Source organism: Somniosus microcephalus, chromosome 22 (genome assembly GCF_052327205.1).
Source record: "Somniosus microcephalus isolate GS21.2 chromosome 22, FLI_Smic_1.0, whole genome shotgun sequence".
In the NCBI taxonomy this organism is placed as follows: domain Eukaryota; kingdom Metazoa; phylum Chordata; class Chondrichthyes; order Squaliformes; family Somniosidae; genus Somniosus; species Somniosus microcephalus.
Genome location: NC_141008.1, coordinates 62,179,222 through 62,192,766, shown reverse-complemented (window position 1 = coordinate 62,192,766; position 13,545 = coordinate 62,179,222). Strand labels below are relative to the sequence as shown.

The window sequence follows — 13,545 nt, the reverse complement described above, 5'->3', positions numbered from 1 at the left end:
AGATGAGGAGAAATCTCTTCACTCAGAGGGTGGTGAATCTTTGGAATTCTCTACCCCAGAGGGCTGTGGAGGCTCAGTCGTTGAGTATATTCAAGACAGAGATCGATAGATTTTTGGGAACTAAGGGAATCAAGGGATATGGGGATAGTGCGGGAAGGTGGAGTTGAGGTAGAAAATCAGCCAAGATCTTATTGAATGGTGTGGCAGGCTCGAAGGACTGAATGGCCTACTGCTGCTCCTATTTCTTATGTTCTTTGTCTTTTTGAAGGGAGTTTAGTTAATTACACAGCCTGGTTATATTAAGAATAATAGAAAGTAGACTGTGTTACACATTTGTGGACACTCATTGGTTTCTGTTGGTGAGTTTTCCTTTTCTCATTGGCGATCACATCTTCCTTCAACATCTTCAGTTTCCCCAAACCGCTGTCATGGCGACCAATTTTCACCCTGCAGTTTCACACATGTGACGGGGAGCAATTTTGCTTTGTGTGCATGTCTGCGCACGCATGCCTGTATTATGTTAGACCGGTCTAGAGCAGCAATAGCTGCCAGTGTTATGGTGAAGACATAGTACTCTTGGTTTTTGCTGGGTCCTAACAAACCATTTCTTTATTGCACAAAATCCACTCTTTGGTTGAAATTCAGTATAAAATTGAGCAGAGATGCGGCAGGTGTTTAGTTTTGGGGAAGGGTATCTCTGTGTTAATATGGTGCTGGTTTTGGGGGGGAATTTTGATAGATCGGTGATGTTTGATTGTATGGCAGGTAGTTTTAATCATTTACATGATTATATTATGGATTGGCTTTTTACTATGGGGTAGAAACTTGCCTTGGATAGTAGCACAAAACGGGCGGTGTCACATCTGGCGCCCATTATACATCTCCAAATTTGCAGACGACACAAAGCTGGGAGGGCGTGTGTGCTGTGAGGAGGATGCCGAGAAACTCCAGGATGATTTGGACAGGTTGGGTGATTGGGCAAAAACATGGCAGATGCAATGTAACGTGGATAAATGCGAGGTTATCCACTTTGGTGGCAAAAACAGGAAGGCAGATTATTATCTGAATGGCAATAGATTGGAAGAAGGGGTAGTGCAACACGACCTGGGCGTCCTTGTGCACCAGTCGCTGAAGGTAAGCATGCAGGTGCAGCAGGCGGTTAAGAAGGCAAATGGCATGTTGGCCTTCGTAGCGAGAGGGTTTGAGTACAGGAACAAGGATGTCTTGCTGCAGTTATACAGGGCCTTGGTGAGACCACATCTTGAGTATTGTGTGCAGTTTTGGTCGCCTTATCTGAGGAAGGATGTTCTTGCCATGGAAGGAGTTCAGCGAAGATTCACCAGGCTGATACCTGGGATGGCAGGAATGACGTATGAGGAGAGATTGGGTCGATTGGGCTTGTACTCGCTGGAGTTTAGAAGAATGAGAGGGGATCTCATTGAAACTTATAAAATTCTGACAGGACTGGACAGACTAGATGCTGGAAGGATGTTCCCGATGGTCGGGGAGTCCAGAACCAGTGGTCACAGTCTAAGGATAAGGGGTAAGCCATTTAGGACAGAAATGAGGAGGAATTTCTTCACCCAGAGAGTGGTGAACCTGTGGAATTCTCTACCACAGAAGGCAGTAGAGGCCAATACATTAAATATATTCAAGAAGGAGTTGGATATATTTCTTAAGGCTAAAGGGATCAAGGGTTATGGGAAGAAAGCAGGGACCGGGTACTGAATTTGGATGATCAGCCATGATCGCATTGAATGGCGGAGCAGGCTCGAGGGGCCGAATGGCCTACTCCTGCTCCTATCTTCTATGTTTCTATGTTTAACCCGCCCAATATTCAATTCTATTAACTGCAATTGAACTGACTTTGGGGCGGGCCCATGCGATACCGCCCAAGACGGATTTCTACCCCATGTCTTTTCCTTTTATTTTGACCACACAATATTTTGAAATAAAATCATTTGGAGCCCCGAACGTCGTAGGTTATGGCTTTCAGAATCAACCAAGGCAGAGGCTTTGTGCTGCTCCAGCAGGGATTCTGATGTTATCTGATTGAGGAGCTGTATGTAATCCCTGTTGCTAAGGGGTTCACTGTCGGCCCCTGCGGTGTGGAGTAGGAGGATGGTGTTAGTTACATTTATGGACACCCGACTGAGCTACTCAGCATGGTGAACAAATTGGGCAGAATATGTTAGATGCCACTCATTCACATCCAGTGACATAATGCTGCAGCTGCAGTGGATGTGTCTCATTGTAATAAGCCAGATAAATGTGTAGTTGTGCCCAAAACTTTTTTTTGCAGCGTGTGTTTTTAATCAAATAAAAGGGGGATCAGAAGTGCTGGGAAATAAATTAAAGATATTTTCACTTTGCTCTCATCTCGGGTACGTACAAAGGTCCCTTACAGTTCTTAACATCATACTTCAACAGAGTATGCTCCTGTACATCAGTGTGACATTGCATTCTCCCACGCTCACTCTCCTCATGGACAACTGCTGGGTTAGGGTTAGGCTTATTAATGTGGATCTGTGTCCACTAGATTATAGCAGATTGAACCAATGCCACATTCATACTTGAGAGCTGCTTCTGAAAAGAGTCATAGTTTATATTTCTGGCTCTGGAATTCTCTGTTGTCATTGGGAGGTTGGTACAGCAACACAAAACGGTGTTGGATGGCAGAGGGAAAACGCGTCTCTCCAGGTGCTGCTAGAAGCACTAATGCAGCCCCATTTCTACATAGTCGGCCTGCCTCCAGCAGTTGTGGAGAGTTGTGCCGTGCTATTTGGATCTGCTGTTAATTTAGGACTGTTCTAAACCAGCCGCATCCTTTGGAGGATTGAGGATTGACGCTCAGGCTCATTTTTGGTATTACAATATTGTCCTGCACTTTATCCCCATTCGGGATTGAATTCAACTGCTGGAAATTAATGAGGCGGACGTTACAAGCCGCAGCTGAATTCTTGTTTGTCCCTTGACACCCCCCCGATTTATCCCGGGCATTCTATTGGGCTTTAATTGTAGCCACTTTGTGGCAGGCTATGAGACAAGGTGAATATAAAGAGCAGGTTGACTTCGCAACACTACAATTCAAGTTGAATCCAACCGTCATTGTAAGCAGCGATTAGATTTGCCAATACATATTGTGTAAAACACTCAGCACTGACAGGATCCCTTGTCTTAGACTCCTTATAGGATGTATGGGGCCGATTGTCCTGAGGTAGCGTCTGGGGAACGCTTATTCTCCGAGTGGATTTAATTTCCTCCTATTAATATGTTGCATATAATTCCTTTCTGTTTTAATGCAGCCCTGAACTCATTTGTTTTTTAAAGGGTTGATGATTGTGTTAAAATGACACACAGAGGAATCTCACAGGAACACACTAATCAGTGTCCCATCAGGGGGAAATTGAATCCCAAGATAGGTGCCAAATATTTAAACTGGTTGGATAAATCATGCCCATGCAAGGGGCAATGTGGTGTGCTCTACATTCCTCACAGAATTGTAAAAAGATGAGAACCTTTTGAAATCAGTGCTGGAATCTTGATGCCTTCTGATTAAAGAAAGTAATCCCAGTGGTCTCCTGGACTAGTTTCCATTTACCCCCTGATTGGCCTTGGGTTTTAACTGTTTCATGATTGATAGTGGGCAGGAGGGTATGGGTGCCTAATTGTGATGCTCTGGGTGTCGAGGTTGTATGGGGCAGACTCAATAGACCAGCTGGCCTATCGACAGCAATGAGATAAATGTCCAGTTAATCTGTTTTGGTGGTTTAGGTTGAAGAATAAATGTTGGCCAGAGCACTGGGAGACCTCCCCGGCTCTTCAAGAATAATGCCGTGGAATCTTTCAAATCCCCCTGGACAGGCACATGTGGCTCCGACGTAACGCCTCGTCCAAAAGACAGCACCTCTGATAATGCAGCACTCCCTCAGTTCTGTGCTGAAGTGTCGGCCTAGATTATATGCTCAGGCCCTGGGATGGAGTGCCTGGGATGGACCCCTTGGTCACCTGGGCAAGGTACTGAAACCTGACCAGCTCCTGTGGATCCAGAGCCCAGTGATTTAGTTGAATGCCTTCAGGAGTGGAGCGTTTTTTTTTTAAAGCTACTGTATTGCAGGAAGGGGAATCTATCGCAGTTTGATGTAGCCTCCTCCGAAAAACAGAAAATGAAATACTGTAGCATGAAAATGATATGGAAAGTGGGTTTCCAGTTTTTAGTGGGGCGGGGGAGGGTGCAGACTTTATTTTTCGTGCTCCATTTTTGATTCAACCCAATTTGATTTTAAAGAGGCTTTTGTTTACTTCTGTTGTTTGAGGACAAAAAGCAAAAATTGGATTAAAGTCAGATGAAACAGCCAGCGATCAACAAACAGCTTACTGTTCACTTACGACCAGCTCAACGAGGGAGGAGACGGGGTTATTGTAGACGGGGTTATTGTAGACGGGGTTATTGTAAAGCAGGGCAGTCCTACCACAATCCATTCCAAAAGAAATTGAAAATATTTATCTGATGTTAAAGTTGAGTTGTGTAATATTTATGAGCGCACTTCATTTGTAAAACTGTAAAACATCTCATTTAAAATGTGCCATTTTCATGAATTGAACTAGTAATAAATTATACTGTACCTTCCCAGTGTGCCTTTAACATTCTTGCTCCCTCTTTTTGTACCACTAAAGATTTTCACTTTGGAGAATGAATTTTCAATGTTGGCACTTAATACCCCAATTCCTTGTCACTTCACTGCCAATGTGGGCATTATGTTTCTTTTTGATTGCCTTTCAGTGAGAAAAAAACATTCTGTGAAGCGCTCCATACTGTAAGTAACAAGTAAGCTGCTTCAATAATGAATGCCATTGTGTCACAGTTGGGCTAGCTCTTGGATTCATTCTCACTCGAGTGACAGTTTTGATTAATGTGACAAAATTTGTGATCATACTGGAGGGACCTTAAAGCTACCCTGCCATCAGGAGCAACAATGAACCTACTGTTCTCGGACTCCACCACGATGTCAATCATGAAGGTATGTTGGCCCCCTCGATTATTTTCATCTGTGAATGTAGAGAGTACGGCATTCGCTGACCAGTGTTCCCTCTAATTTTCTTTTGGGGTGCGCGGCCCCTTTAACGGGCTGCGCGGCGCATTCAAATTTCCGCGCACGAGCGGTTTTTCCATTCAAAAGCCGGTGAGCCGGCTGTGCGGGACCTCCAGACCGCTGCGCTCCCGTGCAACGTAAAGGGAACATTGTCGCTGATCCCGCCCCCCTTCCCCCATGCAATTCTAGGGTTTCATCAATTGTGAGGAAATTCGTGCATCACCAACTAAATGTCTTATATGTTTGACCTCAGCCTGAAGTACTTTGGACAGTTTATCTCTAGTGCATTTAACTGGATTTTGGCAACATCTTAGCAGCATGGGCCCCCCACCAGAACAGGTCACCACTGGGATCATTTAATCTGACTTAGCCTACTGGCAGGTGGGCATCATTTATGAATGGCTTGAGAGGGGTTAATAGTAAAACTTATTTCCACTGGTAAGTGAATGGGCCATAAACTCAGGATTATTACTCGAAACATAGAGCACCTTAAATGCAAAAGGTTATTAGGATATTAGGAGTGCTTTACCACCAATAGCTTTTCCGAATTAATCTCAAAATTTAAGAGGGAGTTAGACAACTAACTAGAAAAACAAGGTATTAAAGGGTGGGCAGTAAGAGTAGGGAAATTGAATGAAATAGCTCCACCAGCACAGGCACAATGGGCTGAATAACTTCCTTCGGTGCCTACATTTTTTTAGCAAAACCTTATTGCCTATCTCTAGTTGCCCAGAGAAGGGGACTGGACCATCTTTTTGAACTGCTACAGTCCTTGCGCTGATGACCATTAAAAGTCGACCATATTTGGTTAAGAGGTGTGTGTCGGCCGCAATGGTAAAGGGTGGCATCATTCCCTATACGAGGGGTGTTAGCAAACCTGTCAGATTTATATGGCGATCAGACAATTTTTGTCGTAATTTTTTTCCCTTAGCTATGTTGTGATTGTGAACTCAAAACCTCTGGATTATTAGGCCAGCACCATAGCCACTACAGGAAACTTTTTTTTATCTGGCACGGACGGGACCGACGTGGTGCTGGTTCATCAAAAATTCTGGATAACCGAACGCTATAGTAAAAGATAGGGAGCTGAGAGCTCCGTATAAAGCAACAAACCCTGCTTCAAAACAATGGCCACAAGTCGCAAGCGTCTCTGTAGCTTAGCAATAGCCACACCCTTGCACAGCAACACATGGAGGAAGGCAAGTAATAAAAGTTACCTGAACCTACTCCTGAATTTTGCCGGTTAACCGACATTTCCAGTTATTTAGGTGCCGGTTAATCGAAAGTTTCCTGTACATAGGAACGGGAGCAGGCCATTCAGCCCCTCGAGTCTGTTCCGCCATTCAGTGAGATCATGGCTGATCTATACCTCAACTCCATTTACCCGCCTTTGGCACATATCTCTTGATACCCCTGCCCAACAAAAATCTATCAAATTTCAACTGACCCAGCATCCACAGTCTTTTGGGAAGCGAGTTCCAGATTTCCACTTACCCTTTGTGTGAAAAAGTGCTTCCTGATTTCACTCCTAAATGGCCTCGCTCTAATTTATGATTATGCCCCCTTATTCTGGATTCCCTCACCAAAGGAAAAATTGTTTCTCTGTATCTACCCCATTGAATCCATTTATCATTTTAAACACCTTGATTAGATCTGCGTGGAAAGAGATGATTAGCAGAGTTTTAGATTTCCACTACCCTTATACATTCCAATAATTAAATACTTGTTCTGATTATATCAGGAAATTGGACAGAAAGAAGTTTTGCGCAGTGGAAGCTAAATAGAATTACCTTCCGTCTAACCGTGAGAATTTTTGAAAGCAGTGTGCTGTCATTTTAATGAGCTGAAAATGTCCCCTCGTCCCTCCAAAGTGTAGTGTTCTAATTTTGTTTTAATAATGGGTCCAGGGCACCCACAACCCAGATGATCCTGCCTCAATTGCAAACTGCCTGTGGGATTAGGCAGTAACAGATGCATTTGTCAGCCTACCCAATCTGCCATTGAGAAATGGGCATGGGCCTAAGCTGCAGCTGGGTGGACACATGGGCTTGAATTTCCAAGTCCCGTGGAGGCGGGTTTGGAGGCGGGAGTGGGGGGGAAAATTGCAGAATCGGGGGGCACGAACCCTTCCCGCCTCCAACCCGCCTCCATGTCCGTTTCACAGAAGGCGGGTACCCAACCTGTGCTGGGAGCCGCCTACCCGAGGCGGGAAGGGGATTAGTGCCAATTAACTGCCTGTTAACAGTCTGTGGAGAAGGACTCAAGTTAGAAGTCAGATTGTCAGTGTTTGACAGCTTCACAGAGCTGTCAAACGCTGATCTTTCATCTGTCAAAAGCTCTTGACAGATGAAATGTCAATCCCTGATGTCACCTGTAACCAGGTGTCCCTTAATTGGCCTGCTGAGTGTTATGTTCATAAATAAATAGACGTTTTCATTATGAACAGCTAGCTTGTGCTAGACATTTATTCAGCCATATGGACTAGTGTACAGGCATCCATCTTGACTACTGCCTTGTGGGTAGCCCCTACTAAACATACAGCTCCACCTAGTGTACCATTCTAATTGACATGTTACTGATCATTACATCCCCCTTCCTTAGAGGTTAAACAAAATCAATATCAATCAATATCAATCAATCATAACGACATAAACATCTTCACAACAGTCAACACATTTTCAAAGCTTTACTTTATGAACTCTAAGCTTTTCATTCTTTTATTATAGTTTTCTTTGTACTCAAAGATTAAGTCTATCAGGCTTTTTTACTTCATGTGTGGATCTTCTCAGCACAGGTAAGTCTGATGTGTTTGCATGAGAGCCTGTATGTGTGTTTGTGTTAGATTGTTCTGGTGGTGAGTGACAAGATTCAGTTGCGGCATTGTCATCGATTTGCTCTTGGATAGTTTCTTGTGTTTTCAGGAGGGAACGGCGGTTCCTCCTGAGAACCTGTCCTTCCTCAGTTCTAACGGTGTATGACCTTGGTCCTACTTCCTCAAGAACTGTAGCTTTCCTGTTCCATGCATTTGGATCCTCAATCCTGACAACATCATCCCTTGTCAATGGTTTCAGAGTTTTGGATGACTTGTCATAGTGTGATTTCTGTTTCAGCTTTAACAGTTGAAGTCTCTGTCTTAGTTCCTTACTCTGCTTTTCTTTTGAACAGCAGGGTAGCATGGTGCGCAACTTGCGACCCATTAGGAGTTCAGCAGGTGAAGAACCACAGTCTAAAGGGGAGGCTCGGTAGCTCAGCAGGGCGAGATAAGGATCAGACTTGCTTTCTGTTGCTTTCTTCAGTAGCTGTTTGAGAACTTGAACACCTTTCTCTGCCTTACCATTCGACTGAGCATACAGAGGACTGGATGTGATGTGTTGAAAGTCATAATGTGCTGCAAACTGTTGCCACTCCTTACAATTGAAGCACGGACCATTGTCGCTAACGGCAATCCTGGGAATTCCATGTCTGGCGAAGATGGATTTAACATGCATTATGACACTGCTTGTTGATGTGCTTGAGAGCAGCGCCATCTCAGGATAGTTAGAATAGTAGTCAATCACTATTACATAGTCTTTACCATTCAAATGAAAGAGGTCCATACCAACCTTTTGCCATGGTGCTGTTGGTAAGTCAGCTACTATCACTTTGCTTGTTTGTTTTGGTATTTCTGACATGTCTCACATATGCCTATCATGTTCTCAATTTCCTTATTTATGCCAGGCCAATAAACAGTGCCTCTTGCTCTCCTTTTGCATTTTTCAATTCTGAGGTGTCTCTCATGAATCCTTTTGAGCATGTCTTGACGTAGAGCCTGTGGAATGACTGTTCTGTTTTAGTAATAGTTCACTTGCGACACTTAACTCTGACCTGATGTGATAGTACTTTGGACAGGAACCTTTTGGCCAACCATGATGAATGTTCTCTATTACTGTTTGTAACACTGTATCTTTTACTGTTTCTTCTGCTATTTGCTTTGATTTTGTGTCTGACACGGGCAGCGCAGTAGTGACCATACTCACATGAACACGTCTTCCTCAGTAGAGCTCACATGACTCATTGTGGGTGCTCGGGATAGTGCATCTGCTAACACTATGTGTTTGCCTGGTGTGTAGATCAGTTCAAAGTCATATCTTTGCAGCTTCATCATGAGTCGTTGAACCCTTGGAGACATCTCATTCAGGTTTTTTTTTATGATGGCAACCAGTGGGCAGTGGTCTGTCTCAACTGTGAAGGTGGGAAGTCCATATATGTAGCCATGGAACTTTTCTAGTCCAACTACCAAGCCTAGACATTCCTTTTCAATCTGGGCGTATCGACACTCAGAGTCAGTCATAGACCTGGAGGCATAGGCAACAGGCTTCCAATCTTCACCCTCTGCTTGTAGCAAGACCGCGCCTAGGCCATCTTTTGATGCATCCGTTGACACTTTGATTCTCTTTGTTGGGTCAAAGAAGGTGAGTACAGGTGTGGTTGTCAGCACTGTTTTGAGGTTCATCCACTCTTGTTCATGTCTTTCTGTCCATGCAAACTCATTTGTTTTATGTAGCAGGTCTTGCAGACAGGCTGTCTTGGCTGACAAGTTAGGAATGAACTTTCCAATGAAGTTTATCATCCCCATGATGCGTAGCACTCCTTTTTTGTCAGTGGGTCGGGGCATTTTGAGTGTGGCGTTTACTTTTTCCATATCTGGCTCTATTCCTTTACCAGATAGATTATCTCCTAGGAAAGTGACTTCCTGGACGTCAAACTGACACTTGCCTTTGTTGAGCTTCAGTCCATTCCAGCGTATGCTCTGTAGCACTTTAGTTAGTCTCTCATTGTGTTCTTTCAGTGTGGAGCCCCAGATGATGATGTCATCAACATAGACCCGAACTCCTTCCAGACCTTCAATTATGTGTTCCATCGCTCTATGAAAGATTTCATAAGAACATAAGAAATAGGAGCAGGAGTAGGCCATACGGCCCCTCGGGCCTGCTCCGCCATTCAATAGGATCATGGCTGATCTGAATCTAGACTCACGTCCACTTCCCTGCCCTCTCCCCGTAACCCCTAATTCCCTTATCTGCTAGGACAATGTCTATCTCCATTTTAAATTTATTTAATGTTGCAGCTTCCACAGCTCTCTGGGGTAGCAAATTCCATAGATTTACTACCCTCTGAGTGAAGAAGTTTCTCCTCATCTCAGTTTTGAAAGGGCAGCCCCTTATTCTAAGATTATGCCCCCTAGTTCTAGTCTCACCCATCAGTGGAAACATCCTCACCGCATCCACCCGATCAAGCCCCCTCACAATCTTATATGTTTCGATAAGATCGCCTCTCATTCTTCTGAACTCCAATGAGTAGAGTCCCAACCTACTCAACCTTTCCTCATACGTCAACCCCCTCATCTTTGGAATCAACCGAGTGAACCTTCTCTGAACTGCCTCGAGAGCAAGTATATCTTTTCTTAAATATGGAAACCAAAACTGCACGCAATATTCCAGGTGTGGCCTCACCAATACCCTGTATAACTGCAGCAAGACTTCCCTGTTTTTATACTCCATCCGCCTTGCAATAAAAGCCAAGATTCCATTGGCCTTCCTGATCACCTGCTGCACCTGCATACTAACTTTTTGTGTTTCATGCACCAGGACCCCCAGATCCTTTTGTACTGTAGCACTTTGCAGTTTCTCTCCATTTAGATAATAACTTGCTCTTTGATTTTTTCTGCCAAAGTGCATAACCTCACACTTTCCAACAATATATTGCATCTGCCAAATCTCTGCCCACTCACTTAGCCTGTCTATGTCCTTTTGCAGGTTTTTTATGTCCTCCTCACTCACTGCTTTCCCTCCCATCTTTGCATTCAGATGCAGATATTATCCCAAAAGGCATTCTGAGGAAACAATACCTGCCAAATGGTGTGTTGAAGGTACAGTATTTGGTGCTCTCTTCATCCAATTTTAGTTGCCAAAATCCTTGTGAGGCATCGAGCTTTGTGAAGTATCTGGCACCTGACATTTCACTGGTGATTTCTTCTCGCTTGGGAATCTGGTAGTGTTCACGTTTTATGTTTGCATTTAAGTCCTTTGGATCCATGCATACTCTTAGATCATTGTTCTTTTTCTTTACACATACCATTGAGTTAACCCAGTCTGTTGGCTCTTCGACTTTCCAGATGACTCCGAGTGTGGTCATTCTGTCTAGTTCTTTCTTGAGCCGGTCACGCAGGGGTGCTGGAACTCTCCATGGAGCATGTACCACTGGCTGAGCATCCTCCTTTAGCTGGATCTTATAAGTGAATGGTAGAACTCCAAATCCTTTGAACACATCCTGGAAATTACTCACTACAGAATCCACTGAGTCATCTGGTCTGCTTATGGCACAGTTTATACGGTAGACTCTCTTGACCAGTTCTAAGTCCTCACAAGCTTTGTCACCTAGTAGTGAATCAAGTCCTTCAGCCACAACAGAAAACATGAGATGACGCACTTTGTCTTTGACTGTCACTTTAAGTCTGCATACACTTAAGGTATCTATTTTCTGTCCATTATAGTTCTTCAGTAGTACTGACTTTTTCTGTATTTTGGGCTTTTTCATATTTTTAATGTCACTCATACTGATTAAGTTTGCTTTTGCCCCAGTGTCTAGTTTCAATGCAACTAATGCTCCATTTACCTGCAGTGGCATTATCCATTTGTCCTCTTTTACTGCATTAACTTTATGTTCAGCATTGTCCATTCCTGAGGGCTGCACATTTTCTGTATCCTTTTCTATATTGTCACATGACACCATTCCTACAAAAAATGTCTCACTTAAATCAGTGTCCTCAATCACATAGACTTGTTGCCCTTTCTTTGTTTTTACTTTTGAAAAGCATTGTTTGGCAAAGTGATTCTTTCCATTACATTTTGTGCACATTTTCCCAAACGCTGGGCATTGTCTTGACTGGTGCTGGTAACCATAGCGATTACAATTAAAAGTTCCATCCTCCGATTGCTTTGCATTTCTGTTCTGCCCATGTTTCTTCCCCTTGTAGAACACAGCACCGACAGCAGCACAGTCACTCATTACAGTCGCATTATTATTAATTTCACTGAAAGTCTTCGCGTGCTTCTGAGCTAGCTCACTGGCATGGAATATTTTCACAGCATCCTCCAATGTTAGTTTGGTTTCTCTCAACAAACGTTCCCTGACCTTTTTATCATGAATACCAAACACAATCTGGTCACGAATCATGGATGATTTCAGTTCAGAGAAATTACATGTCAGTGCTTTCAGTTTCAGATCGGTCACAAAGCTATCAAAAGTCTCATTTTGCTGCTATGTCCGTGAATGGAACACGTACCTCTCATAGGTCTCGTTCTTTTTGGGAGAACAATGTGTATCAAACTTCTTTAGCACAACGTCCATTTTTTCTCTGTCCTCCTCTTGATCAAATACAAACGTATTAAATACCTCTGTCGCCTGCGGGCCTGCAACCGTGAGCAGTAACGCTATTTTCCTTGCGTCTAGCATCGTACCGAACCCGATGGCAGCAATATAGAGTTCGAATTGTTGTTTGAAAGTCCGCCAATTGCAGTCGACATTCCCCGTGAGTTTCAATCCCTCTGGTGGCTTCAAATTCTCCATGTCGCGTTTCACAATATTCAGCAAATATTACCAATCCTGGTACCATGTTATGTTCATAAATAAATAGACGTTTTCATTATGAACAGCTAGCTTGTGCTAGACATTTATTCAGCCATGTGGACTAGTGTACAGGCATCCATCTTGACTACTGCCTTGTGGGTAGCCCCTACTAAACATACAGCTCCACCTAGTGTACTTGAAATAAAGAATAGATTTGCCTTTCTAATCTAGGCTTTATTAACTTTAAAATCCTGTAGCACATCTTTCCACACCCAGTCCCAACCAAAGCTGGAAAGAACTGAATTTAAGATGGCCACCACAAATCACATGACATCAACTACCAATGAGATTACAGCATATATCCCAAGGCAGGAAACAAACAACCAATCACAATACTTCTTACTAAACATAAAGAATAATCACCACATTCACCCCTCCTTTTAAAATATACTCCAACCTAAATAACCTTTACAATTTATAATTAATTATTTACAACTAAAACTATGCACAGACAAGAATAAAACTATTCAACATGACACAATACTAAGTGAACAACAACAAATAGTAACATTGCACATAAGTATTAAGTATCTCTCAACTAAAACAATATAATATAATATTTCAACAATTTTAAAACATTATCAATTTAAAAGTCCATTTTCAATCGGTCGACCGGATATCTTGTTCGTGTTGACCTTCTTAACCTTGGTGAAATTCCTTGCCCTCCCACACCAGGAGACACAGAAGTATCTTCTGCAGGAAGGCTATCCATATCCCGATTTTCAACGGTTTCCGGATTAGAAACCCCATCAGAAGGTAAACTGGGACGGTCATAAACATCCAT

At 43.2% G+C, this 13,545-nt stretch overlaps 1 protein-coding gene across 2 annotated transcripts in view; it reads left to right on the top strand.

The window, feature by feature from the left end:
• The window catches only part of dusp14 (dual specificity phosphatase 14), a 47,421-nt gene that overhangs the window by 13,183 nt on the left and 20,693 nt on the right, over positions 1-13,545 (top strand). Inside the window, exon 2 of one of the 2 annotated variants that reach the window (XM_085964932.1) lies at positions 4,784-5,021. The exons of the other annotated variant lie outside the window; for it this stretch is intronic. The gene's annotated coding sequence lies outside the window, so the exon portion shown is untranslated. The remainder of the gene's footprint in view (positions 1-4,783; positions 5,022-13,545) is intronic. 2 annotated transcript variants of the gene reach the window in all.